We start from the raw sequence: 13200 nt of genomic DNA on the forward strand, positions 1-13200 counted from the left end.
GATGATGGCTGGGTGCATTTAACATGTAGATTCTGCTCTTTCACACAGTGTCTCCAGCTTTTTTATCGAGTCAGAAATAAGAAAAGACAGCTAGCTTTTGTCAGCGCTGGTGCTAGCTGCAGCTGCTAAAGGTTAAGTACAGTGTTCTCAGTTCTGTCATAGGAGAGAGAGAGTTTGTGTATGTGCAGTTTCTCCTGTACAGCACAGTAACTGTGTTCTTAGAGGTTTCAGGATGAATAAAATCAATGGAAGCGTTTGCTTTGGCCTTCCCCTGCGTGTTTGAGTTTGATGTGTTAGCACGTAGCCTCAAGCTAAATCCTGCAAGCAGAAAAAGACTCACGAAAAAAACCCTCAGCTCTTCAGCAAATACTGTAATACCTTTAGCTACATCTCTCTCTCTCTCTCTCTCTCTCTCTCTCTCTCTTCTTGTTCTGTAGATCCATGGATTGTTTATTATGAACGTATTTATTTTTATTTTTTTCAGAGACGTAACGTTTTACTCACTTACGTTTTATAAACTTACGTTTTATACACTAGAGCTTAGATTCTCTGCCCGAACCCGACCTGACCCGAGGCCCGAACCGACCCGATTTCGGGATTTCAAGATTTACCACCACATTCCTCGGGCCGGGTCGGGTTGGGCTCCAGAAAATAGTCTGAGATGTAGGCATCTGTTTTTTAATGATATTTTTATTTTTATATAAAGCTCTGGTGTGATAATCACAATGTTGCTAAGTAACCAACTATTATTGTTAACGAAAACGAACCAATTAACGAAAACTGAAAGTGAAAAAACTAATTTATTTATAAGCGCTGTTTTCACTCCCACAGTTGTACAGCGGGGGGTGTTGTGCTGATTCTGTCCGCAAAGCGGGAGTCGGATTCAGCAGGGAAATGGTAAATAAGAATATAGTAAAAATAATCAGATCTGTGTCTCCAAATCCAGGATCCTTTCTGAACACACAGTTTCTGATTAAGTCTCATTAACAGGGTTTTATTTCATTTATTTGTGCAAAAAGAGAGAGAGAGAGAGAGAGAGAGAGAGAGAGAGAGAATGAGAGAGAGACAGAGAGAGGGAAAGTGAGAGAGAAAGGGAAAGAGAGAGAAATTACCTGTCATACACTGGCCACTGTAAGAGAGAGAGAGAGAGAGAGAGAGAGAGAGAGAGAGAGAGAGGAGTTAAAGGAGGGAATACGGTGGGTGAAGTAGGGATTGGCTCTGGAAAAAGGAACAAGAGGAGGAGCATGACCTGCATGCTGAGAGATAGATTGGGTTTGTGGATGTGTGTGTGTGTGTGTGTGTGTTTTCTGTGTGTGAATATGAGCATATTTTAGACTCCAGGCCTGGGATGGACACATTATTAGAGAGAGAAAAGAGGAGAAAAAAAAGAAACGCAATCTGTTTTTTGGCTCTGAACAGACAGTGACTGTAAGGAGTGGTACTCCATCAGCGTGTGGAGATCAGTTCTTTAAACTCTAGATTTTAATTCAGTTTTTAATCCCAATCCAGAAACTGTTTAACTGTTTAACTATGTTTAATTTGGATTCACCTGTCTTGTGGCATCCCACAGGGCTCAATTCTAGGGCCTGTAAAACTGCTGTTAAGTATGGCAGTAATGTAGTTGTGAGATAAACCAAAATGGCTGAGGGAAGGTAGAAAAAGTCTATTAGCTCCTGGCATTTCTGTACAATTCTTGTCCAAAAAGTGAATCTCTGCAGATAATATTTGTTCTACAGCAATAAAGTTCCCATTTTACTTGTTCATTTGTTTTTTAAATAAAGATTTTTTCCATTCTTTGGGCTGTTATTGTGCATTGTGCAATTTTATTCCCCCAGTCCCATTTTCCACACCCAGAGTTGCCAGGTATAGAACACAAAACGGGCAAGTTGGCTATTTTCTACTGAACAGGTAATCACTGAGCTTCAGTAAGGTTGCTAACTATAGCTAGGTCATTTACCACAAATAGCATAGTAGAGACAGGCATTTCTGACACTGCAAATGTGTATAATCACTGGTTAGCTACAGAGCAAGAATTGTCATCACTTGTCACTGTGTGAATCTGGCAACCCGAATAAAGCTGATTCTGATGCATGTTGTCATAATTCTTGCATGAAAGAAATTTCTGGTATCAGCTACACATCTGTCCTGACTCCTACAGAAAGCCCAAGTTTCATATTTAGTCTCCTTGGTTTAGCTTTGCACTCTCAGGCTGGGGTCATGACCGCTGTGATAACTGAGATGTTTGTAGAAAAGATTTCGCAGGGTTACAGGAGTCATGGTGCTCACTGTCTTCACAGCATGTTCCCTCCACTTTACACCTCCACAGCAGGGCTGGGGGAACAACAGAAGGACTTTTGACGAGTTAAATAAAGCAACCGTTTGGTGAAAAGCAACCCTACATTTCCCTCAGCTTATTCTATGAATAAAATCACTATTAATGTGTTTATATATCAGTCTATATACAGGGGTTGGACAATGACACTAAAACATCTGGTTTTAGACCGCAATATTTTATTGTACCGATGGACAGTTCTAGTGGAAACAGGAGAGTTGAGGTGCACATTAAATTCTGCCGTGATTTGGGCAGCTGTGGTTTTATGTTTTTTGGATACCATCCAGGTTAGCACCTGAACATCCCTTTCAGACAGCTTCCTCTTACAGCGTCCACAGTTAATCCTGTTGGATGTGGTTGGTCCTTCTTGGTGGTATGCTGTCATTACCCTGGATACCGTGGCTCTTGATACATCACAAAGACAAAACAGTAAACAGGATGCGCAAGCAAAGAAATCTCCAAGGAACGACACATGTTGAACTGGCAACAGGTTCAGGGACGTCAAGACTGATGATAATGATGTTTGTTAGTTTTGTTTTGCAGCAAAAGTTGACAACTGCCTGCCTTTATTCAGTTTCATTATTTGGTTGTTGATGGTCTTTGTTTAGGATTTAGACTTTTTTCGGATTTTTTAGGTATTTCTTCTTTCTCTCTTGAGTGGTTATTGCCATTGTATGTGTTAGAACCCTACAAGTCAATTCAAGTCAAGTCAAGGAGTTTTATTTTCAGTACTGCATATGTACATATATATACAGAGGTTTAAAATTGCGTTACTCTTCTTCCCAATGTTACAAAAAAAAAACTTTTAGCGAGAGTTGACTAAAGTACAACTAAATAAAAATTGTAAATAATATAAGAATGAAATCTACACTAAATGTACATAAAACAAGGTCATACATAAGACAAGAGACACAAGAGAATATTCCAATATAAGAGCAAAAGTCTACAAGTTAGGTATGATGGGGACAATAAAGAGGGAATGAGAGTACCAGTATAAACAGAACCTGTATAAACAGTAGTGCAAAGATGCATAGAGGTATAAAAGCTTAGTCAAATAGGGGTATTCACTGTATACCGACTCTACCTTTTTTAAAACACAACTGATGCTCCCAAACATATTATGAGGGCAAGAAATTCGCGTAATTAACTCTTGACAAGTTCAGCACAGCTGTTAACTTAAAGCCATTCCAGGTGACTCTACCTCATAAATCCGACTGAGAAAATCCAGCCTATATGTGCAAAGATGCCAACTAAGCAAGAGATGCTAATATAAAGCATATTCTGGTTGGTTTAACACTTTTTTAAACACTTTTACTAAACAATTCCATATGTTTTTCTTCGTAGTTCATCATTACATTCACACAAATGCATCAGAATCCAACAAAGCAGCACAGCATTAAACATTTCAAAAACTCAACCTTCATTAAGAATACTGCCAAGTTCCTTGTGGCTCTGACCTACAATACAGTTGTTTAGCAATCTCAAATAGACCACTCTGATAATGTGGTTTTCCATTCTGTATGACTCACGCTCTGTATCTGTAAACATGGACTAGTGAAAGTGGTGTAAACCATTTACCCAGCATTCTGAAGGCTGATTTTTCATGTCCAGGACCAAATAACTCTTGTCCCTTTTGGATTGTAACAGCCAGGGTGAAAATATGTGGCATTATTGAGTCCACCGTAAAGAGATACCAATAACTGGAGTCTTTTATTGTAGCCTATTCACACTCAAATTTAATTCCTGCCATACGTTCACTGTTAAAGTTCAGGCTTTATATCATTCACAGCACTGGACTGGCTCTTAAAAGCTATTTTACTGTGAGAGTCCTGTTAAACGGGATGAGATGTCCTCAGCTTGGATGGCCTCAGGTCCTTTGATTCTATTCAAAAGCGCCACTGCAACGTTTTCCTTTCTGAAAACTCAAAATGCTCACTGTAAAAGCTGAAGTGGAGCAGAACTGGTCCAACATAGTGGCTGTAATCATGACATCAACTTTCTCAGTCAACCCCTGATGTCTCATGCAGGAAAATAATGAAAATTCCCCACATAAAACAGGTTACATCTTTTTTTTCCCACCAAAATAACTGTGTATTCCTACATAACAAGAAAAGTGCATTTCTTGAAGGTTGTGCAGCTAAAATGCTCCCATTGGTCACTTTAATATCCCAGGTTATAGTATGATGCTGCTAAGTAGTTGAAAGGTGGTTGCTAAGGTGCTACTATGGTGTTGATATAGTATCTGTGGTTGCTATGCACCTGGACTTGCTGTGATGTGCTATTACTTGTAGTTGCTATGCCTTTCTAAGTGGGTCCTAGACTGTTTCTGTTTAAATTTAGCTTAGTGGTTAACACAATGTTGCTAGGTGGTTGCTTAGGTTTTTCTAGGGGGTTGCTATAATATTCTAGGCAGTTGCTATGGGGTTGCAGTAATGGTGAAATGGTGGAGGCTAGAGTGTTCTACAGTATTTCATGAGTATGGTTGCTGTGATTATGCTAGTTGGTTGATAGAAGGTGCTTTATTGTTGAATGCTGGTTAATATGGTATTTTAGGTGGTTGCTGTGGTGTTGCTGAACTGCCAGATGGCTGTTATGGTGTCTTGCTGTTGTTGTGAGATCACTTGGGTAAAACTAGGGTTTTTGCTAAATGGTTGATAGGTGGTTGCTGTGATGTTGCTTGGTGGTTGATAGAAGGTGCTTTGGTGTTGAATGCTGGTTGATATGGCATTTTAGGTGGTTGCTAAGGTGTTGCTATAATATACATGGGTGCTACTATGGTTTTGCTATCTGAAGTTACTGTGCTATTTCTTCTGGTTGCTATGCCTTTCCAAGGGGTTGCTAAACTGTTTCTATTTATATTTAGCTTTGTGGTTGATAGAGTGTTGCTAGGTGGTTGCTCAGGTTTTTCTAGGGGGTTGCTATAATATTCTAGGCAGTTGCTATGGGGATGTTATATTGTTTATATGATGGAGGCTACAGTGTTCTTGAGTATTCCCTTAAATATGATTGCTGTGATTATGCTGGGCGGTTGCTATAAGGTGTTTTAGTGTTGTATGCTGGTTAATATGGTATTTCTTTGGTGGTTGCTGTGGTGTTGTTAAACTGCCAGATGGTTGGTATGGTGTCTTATGTGTTGCCAAGCAGCTGCTGGGGTGTTGCTTTGTGATTTATAGGGTAAAACTAGTGTTTCTGCTAAATGGGTGATAGGTGGTTGCTGTGATGTTGCTTGGTGGTTGCTATAGGGTGCTTTAATGCTGTATGATAGTTGATAAGGTATTTCCACGTGTTGCCAAGCAGCCACTGAGCTGTTGCTTTGTGATTCTTAGGGTAAAACTAGTGTTTCTGCTACATTTTTGATAGGTGGTTGCTGTGATGTTGCCTGGTGGTTGCTGTGCCTTGCTAATTGGCTGCTAGACAGTTTTTATGTTGTGGCTTAGTGGTTGGTACAGTGTTGTTAGGTGGTCGCTCAGGTTTTTCTAAGTGCTTACTATAGTATTATAAGCTGTTGCTATGGTGTTAATATGTATAGTATAGTTGATATGGTGGAGGTTAGATAGGTACTACAGTATTCTCTTGAATATGATTGCTGTAGTTATGCTAAGCGGTTGCTATATGTGGTGCTATATACAAGATGGCTGTTATGGTGTCTCATGTGTTGCCGTTGCCAAGCAGCTGCTGGGCTGTTGCTTCGTGGTCACAAGGGTCACTAAAAATAGTGTTTCTGCTAAGTGGTTGATTGGTGGTTGCTGTGATGTTGCTAGGTGGTTGCTGTGCTATTCTTTGTAACTACTGTGCCTTGTTTAGTGATTGATACAGTGTTGCGAGGTAGTTGCTCAGGTGTTTCCAAGAGGTTACTGCGGTTGCATAAGAAAGAATATAAAGTTTCGTTTGTTTTGCAGCAAAAGTTAAGGTGGCTTTAGTCAAGGGTTTAGCCATGTGGTTAGCATGACGCTACTCTGTATTCTGTAGGTTTTCATTACTTGTTAGCTACATTAGCCTAATAGCTGTAGTGAAACTAAAGCCTCAAACACATCTTGGCTGATGGAACACATTCGGGCTGAGGGGGGGATTGTGTAAATTTGACTTTTTGTCAAACAGTCCTTGTAAACCAGCAAAAACACTAATGGACACTCTGGACTGTTTGGGCTGTCTAGCACTGGATTCTCACACGCCTGGAGTGCCTCATCACTGTGAGAATGCAATGCATATAAGTGAGAGCTGCCTTCGCTGTCTTCACCGGCTTCTCATGACCGGCTGTAAGAATAGCAGTGTGTGTGTGTGGCATTGTCTCGACTCGTCTGAATAACTCACTGTATAATTACAAAGTCAGGCCGACAGCCGGTGCAGTGTCAGTTCACTCAGAGCTGAGCCTGAGAGATGACCAGACGAGTGCAGCTGAATGGACATTAGCTACTGCTTTTGTTAAACAGGCTTTAGGACTGTTAATTATGCACACTTAGGCCTTGTCCATGTGAAGCCGGCTATTTTAAAAAAAGAAGGTTTTTGTCTTCGATTTTCACCAGCAGCATTTTCGGGAAGATCTTCGTCCACAGAGAAATGCAATGCGATACCACTTAAATAGGGCGAAATGAACATGCCAGCCCAGTAGAGGGCAATCATACCTCCTACAAATATGAAAAAACATAAGTTGAAGTCACTCTGTTGGGAAAAATGACTAAAAAGCCTTTGATTTATCATGGCCAGTACATTTAAAAACATTGAGGCCGACGCGTTGTGGCCATCATGGCCTTCTTTAGGGCATGAAACATTTTTTTTGTTGTTTTATGCCCTGAAGAAGGCCATGATAGCCGCAATGCGTCAACCTCTTTTTTTTTTATTTACTTGCCAGGGCACATTTAAGGCTTTTTAAAGTCATTTTCCCCAACAGAGAGCCTTTGACTTTTTTTTCTTTTCATTTTTCAATTTTGTCCCTGCTTCAAAAGAGCACCTGTTGGAAAGATTCACAATCCTAATACTCCTAGTAGTGCGATGCTCACGATGCTCGTTGCTATCTTACACCCTGTCAAAGTCTATTTTTATGCTTGCATCTGAGTTTAGTAATAAATTTACACTGATGGGCGTGGAAGTGAGATGTGTTCAGGTAAATATCTGCCGTTTTCTATCTTGGGGGTGGGGAAAATACAGGTCCGCCACTGACTGATTAAAACCCAGTCAGCCGCCTAATCATATCTTAGCCATGCAGTTCAGGCACAGAAATGACTAGGACAATGCCTACCAAGGTGCACCACCATATTTAACTGTGGATGAAGAGCAGCATCAAGCGCTTGTTTAGTTCCTTTAGAATTGTAATGCCAAAGGAATAGGACTCTCTGTAGCCGATAAATCTAAATATTTTGTCACCAAACCTAATGTCAGACGTGGGCTAGAATGGTATAAAGCTTACGGAATTGAGCTGTGTAGCAGTGGAACTGTGTTTACTGGAGTAATAGTGCTTCATACAATACTTTTTGAGGATGAATTGGAGGTTGAGGGTTGAGGGGAGGTGGTGACCTCACTAGTGCTGCAATGATTGGTAAAGAAAATCTGTTGAATCCAAATTTCATTAATTTGAAACTGAATTGTACTACACTGTCTGCCCACTAAAATGTGGCTAAAAAGCTCAAGGGGCAAAATGCTTGCACATATTGATGTGCTGGATTTGACCATCAGGTATTTATTCCCAGTTCGGGTGCTAAATATTACATAATTCCATCAATGCCGGTCTTGGTAGCCTAAACCTTGATTTTAGTTATTCATAATTTTCTGCAAATATATCTGATCTTTAAACATCTTCTCATGATCATCTCAAAGGTAGAGCGATTAGCAAGTTCTTCACAAAGTAACAGATAATTATTTTTGATAAGAAGCCCGACACACAAAAATAAGAGCCTTCAATGAGCATTTCAAAGTTGGATTTTATCACTTACGATTGCTGATTTGAAAAAAAAAACATAATATATATTTATCAAATCAAATCAAATCAAATTTATTTGTATAGCGCTTTTTACAACAGGTGTTGGCACAAAGCAGCTTTACAGAAACATGATTACAGGACAAAGAATCAGGCAAAACATTAAACATAGAAAATACAGAATACAGAAGCCCCAGTGAGCGCGGAGGCAAGGAAAAAACTCCCTCAGAGCTAATTTATACATACTGTAGGTGGCTTAAGAAAGACTTATAATGAACCAAACTGCTATAACTGGTCTTTTCCATGTGCGTATGACTGGTCTGGAGTGTTTCTACAACAAATTCCATATCCTCTTGAGACCCTACGTCCTCATATGGGGACGTTACTGCTTCTCTGCATCATGACACTTCCTGTACCATCTAGTGGTCAAATGCCAACAATACACTCAATTAAAATATTAAAATAAACGAAATAAAATTATTTGTCCCCATTTGAGGACGTATTGAGGACATTTTTGCAGAAATTACTTCTTGTACAAGTACAAGTGTATAACTGCTGTTTGCTGTTGTTTTTCTGTAATCAAGTTTTTATTGAAAGTTTTATAGATAAAAGATCAGTAACAATATAATGCATTACAAAAACAGACAATGTTTTTCTATCTCTTTTAAATCCCCTCCACCTTACCCACACCCATCCCTCCCCACCTGTTTACTGTTGTTTTTCTATTTTACTCTGATAAAAATGTTCATACAGTGAGGAACAGCAGCAGGAGCTCCTCCGATAAAGTGCTGTTCCCGTACCCTTTATTTCTTTTAACTAATCGCAAGCTAAAGCTGGGTCTTAGGAGGATATAAGAAAATATTAGTGTATATATGAGATTTTAGGTAAAAAAAACAAAACAAATTTATTTGTAAGAATTGTTGCTGAATAAAGCACAAAGACTTTTCTTTTACAAAAACCCTCCATTCTAGTTCTACTTTCTGAGGAGCTTAGTGGTCATCCAATCACTCTCAGTGACTGTATCCCCTCCTGGAAGTGTTTAAAAATTGGCTAAATTGTGTTTTCTGAAGTCTGCTGGTAGAGGAGCACGTTCTTGACCTTGCCCGAGTTCAAATAAATATTCATATCCATGCCCGTCTTCTTAAATTTTCATTTCACTAGTTTAAAGTTAAGAAAAAACTCTTTACTAATAAATTAGCCTGAAATGAAAAAGGGACATTGTAACATCTCTGCAATATTGCACATCTTAAGTTCAATCTTCACAATATTGCACATCAAGATCGAAACATGATCATCTTCATGTTATTTCTGGTGTTCCTGTTTTTTTCTCCTTTCCCAGCTTGTTGGAACTGCCTGAGCTAATTCTGCCTACCTGTGTTTTGACTCCTGCTGTGTTTTGGATGCTAATTCGTAGATGATCCTAAATAAACCCGCTCAGCATGTTCATCCTGCTAGAGGCGGTTCTTTACAGCCACATCTGTGGATGGTGGAGGAGGTACAAGTGTTACCTTTCCTGACCTTGAGTGTACCACTTCTCCAGAGGTGGAAAGTAATGAATTACATTTACTCAAGTTACTGTAATTAAGTAGATTTTATGAGTAATTTGTCATTTTTAATAGTAGTTTTTAATAGTAGTAGTTTTTAATAGTAGTTTTTAATAGTAGTAGTTTTTAATAGTAGTTTTTAAAATTAATAATTTTACTTTTACTCAAGTACATTTTGATGAAGTAATTTACTTCGCTACATTGGAAAACTCCCAATTACTGAGTAAAAAATAAAATGCTGGGGAAAAAAACAATTGTCTGAATAAAAAAAAAAAAAATGGCAAGAATGCTCGCGCATGGAATAACGAGGCAATAACGTCCTCATGCAATGCAAAATGTGCCCCGTCGGACAGAGCTGTCAGCTTTCAAAACTTCCACAACTTCCACATCAAACCTGTGAAAGCATGTAGTGGTAAGCATTTTTATCATTAAACAATCTGCTTAAATGTTAAAAAAAACATATAAATAGCAGTTTAAGCATAGCAATGGCAAGTTAAAAAAATAATAATGAACTGAGTAAATAATATGACCATAACTTTTTAACAGTAAAGAAAAAAAAATGGATCATATAAACCTATACCACTTGTTCTTAAAAAATGTTTTATAGGGTGGTCTAAACAAATACTGCCCGACAGGTCCAAATTATAATGTGGAATAATAGTTCATTAAAAACAATTTAATTTATTATAAATATTTTTTTTTATCAAATAATTAAAAGTAACTATGTAACTTTTACTCAAAGTACATTTTAAATTGAGTACTATTTACTTTTACTCAAGTAGTTTTTTGGATGGGTATTTTTACTTTTACTTGAGTAGAATTTTAGCAAAGTAAAGGTACTTTTACTCAATTACAATTTTTCAGTACTTTTTCCTCCTCTGCACTCCTCACACCAGTATACAGTTGTATCTAAAATATATATATAATTGAAAAGTTACTTTATTTCAGTAATTCAACAGAAAATCAAATACTGTATAGATGTATTACACACAGAGTGATCTATTTAAAAAAGATATATATTGTTAATGATTATGGCTTACAGCCAATGAAAACCCAAAAATCATCCTGCTGGAAAATGAAATCCACATCCCCATAAAAGTTGTCAGCAGAGGGAAGCATGAAGTGCTGTAAGATTTTGTGGGAAAACAAAACTGCACTGACTTTAGACTTGATTGGATAGAACACAGTGGACCAACACCAGCAGATGACATGTCTCTCCAAGCAAACCATCACTGATTGGTGGAAACTTCACACTAGACCTCAAGCAGTTTGGACTGTGTGTCTCTCCACTCTTCCTCCAGACTCTGCTTCCTTGATTTACAAATGAAATGTAAAATTTACTGATGATCAGTGATGGTTTGTTTGGAGAGACATGTCATCTGCTGGTGTTGATCCACTGTGTTTTAATATCAAGTACTTTTTTGCTTATAAGTTACATTTGGTTTCTTTGTAATCTTGTGGATTATACCACACCTTGCTTGTGCTGTGATCTTTGTTGGTTGACTACTTTTGAGAAAGGTAATAATGGTCTTGAATATCATTTTATTTATACATTTATATGTGTATGACTATGGATTGGTGGAGTCCAAGCTTTTTTTTTAAAGATGGTTTCATAACCTTTTCGAGCCCGACGAGCATCAACAACACACAACTTGTGTGACAATCTGATGAAATCTTAGGACAAATTTAAATAGAAATATGGAAAGTTCCCAAACTTTTAAAGCACCACTGTACATCTGATAGAGGACTGTCAAAACGGCTCTACCGAGAGCTAATAAAGGTTCAGATGCCTCCGCTGTACAGCCTACGCCATGCGCAGTGAGCCAGGAAAGCAAGTGGCACCATCCTCAGGAATTTGCACTTAACAGTAGTTGATGAAAACTTGAATAACTACCAACTTATGGGTATTTAACACAGAGTATACACTTTTCTGATGTGAAAAAGAATATGATTTTTTTTTTGTAACCTTTAAACTAAGTCTGATTTTGTTTTGTTTTTTTTTGCCTTCAGTGATCTGTAAACAGGGCCAGACACTCCATAGCTCTCATAAATGTCCATTATTTTTGTTTCTCTCTCTTATTGTCTCTTTTTTGCTATTTTTTTATCTTTAATTTCCTCTTCCATGCAAGCATTCATCAGCAAGAGAGAAGTTAGAGTTTCTAAGAATTGTTTGTGGAACATTAACATACTTAGACGCACCTAGACAAACTTTATAAAACAACTAGATAAATAGGTGAGTAATATACATAATTTCCCAGCCGTTCAGCTCTGCTCTAGAATATAAATTCATACAGTACCGTATTTTTTGGACTATAAGGGACACTAATCATTGAGGTCTATTTTCTGGTCTATTTTCAGACATAGACTTGGAGAAAATTAGAGTCTTAATGGGAAAATTTTCCAAAGCAAAAAACAAAAAAAAAAACTGCTGACCAGAAAGAACACAACGATCCGTCTCACATTTACCAACAAACATCCTGATGACTCCCAGGACCCAGAACTTTTTAAAAGGTGTGTCCTGTTACATCATGTTTCCAGTTGCTTTACAACCAAGTTATTAGATTTAGGGGCAAATACCTTTTCACACAGGGCCCAGTTGGTTTGGATTGCTTCTTTACTTTAATAAACAAAATTATAATTTAAAAATTCTGTTTTCATAAACCACTTAGCAACTGCTTAGCAACACCATAGCAAGCACCTAGCAACTGCTTAGCAACATTATAGCAACCACCACAGATACCTTAGCAAGCACCTAGCAACACCTTAGCAACCACCTAGCAACTGCTTAGCAACACCATAGCAAGCACCTAGCAACTGCTTAGCAACACCATAGCAAGCACCTAGCAACAGCTTAGCAACATTATAGAAACCACCACAGATACCTTATCAACCACCTAGCAACTGCTTAGCAACATTATAGAAACCACCATGGATACCTTAGCAACCACCTAGCAACACCTTAGCAACCACCTAGCAACTGCTTAGCAACACCATAGCAAGCACCTAGAAACAGCTTAGCAACACCATAGTAACACCCTAGCAACTGCTTAGCAACATTATAGAAACCACCATGGATACCTTAGCAACCACCTAGCAACCACCTAGAAACACCATAGCAACCTCAACAGATACAATAGCAACACCTTAGCAACCACCTAGCAACACCTTAGCAGCCACCTAGCTACTGCTTAGCAACATTATAGCAACCACCACAGATACCTTAGCAAGCACCTAGCAACACCTTAGCAACCACCTAGCAACTGCTTCGCAACACCATAGCAAGCACCTAGCAACTGCTTAGCAACACCATAGCAAGCACCTAGCAACAGCTTAGCAACATTATAGAAACCACCACAGATACCTTAGCAACCGCCTAGCAACCACCTAGCAACTGCTTAGCAACATTATAGAAA

General features: G+C 38.5%; 1 protein-coding gene across 1 annotated transcript in view; it reads left to right on the plus strand.

The window, feature by feature from the left end:
* Window positions 1-13200, plus strand: part of si:dkeyp-14d3.1 (transmembrane protein 132C) — a 486063-nt gene that overhangs the window by 63134 nt on the left and 409729 nt on the right. The gene's annotated exons all lie outside the window — the stretch shown is intronic.

Source organism: Astyanax mexicanus, chromosome 12 (assembly GCF_023375975.1).
Source record: "Astyanax mexicanus isolate ESR-SI-001 chromosome 12, AstMex3_surface, whole genome shotgun sequence".
NCBI lineage: Eukaryota > Metazoa > Chordata > Actinopteri > Characiformes > Acestrorhamphidae > Astyanax > Astyanax mexicanus.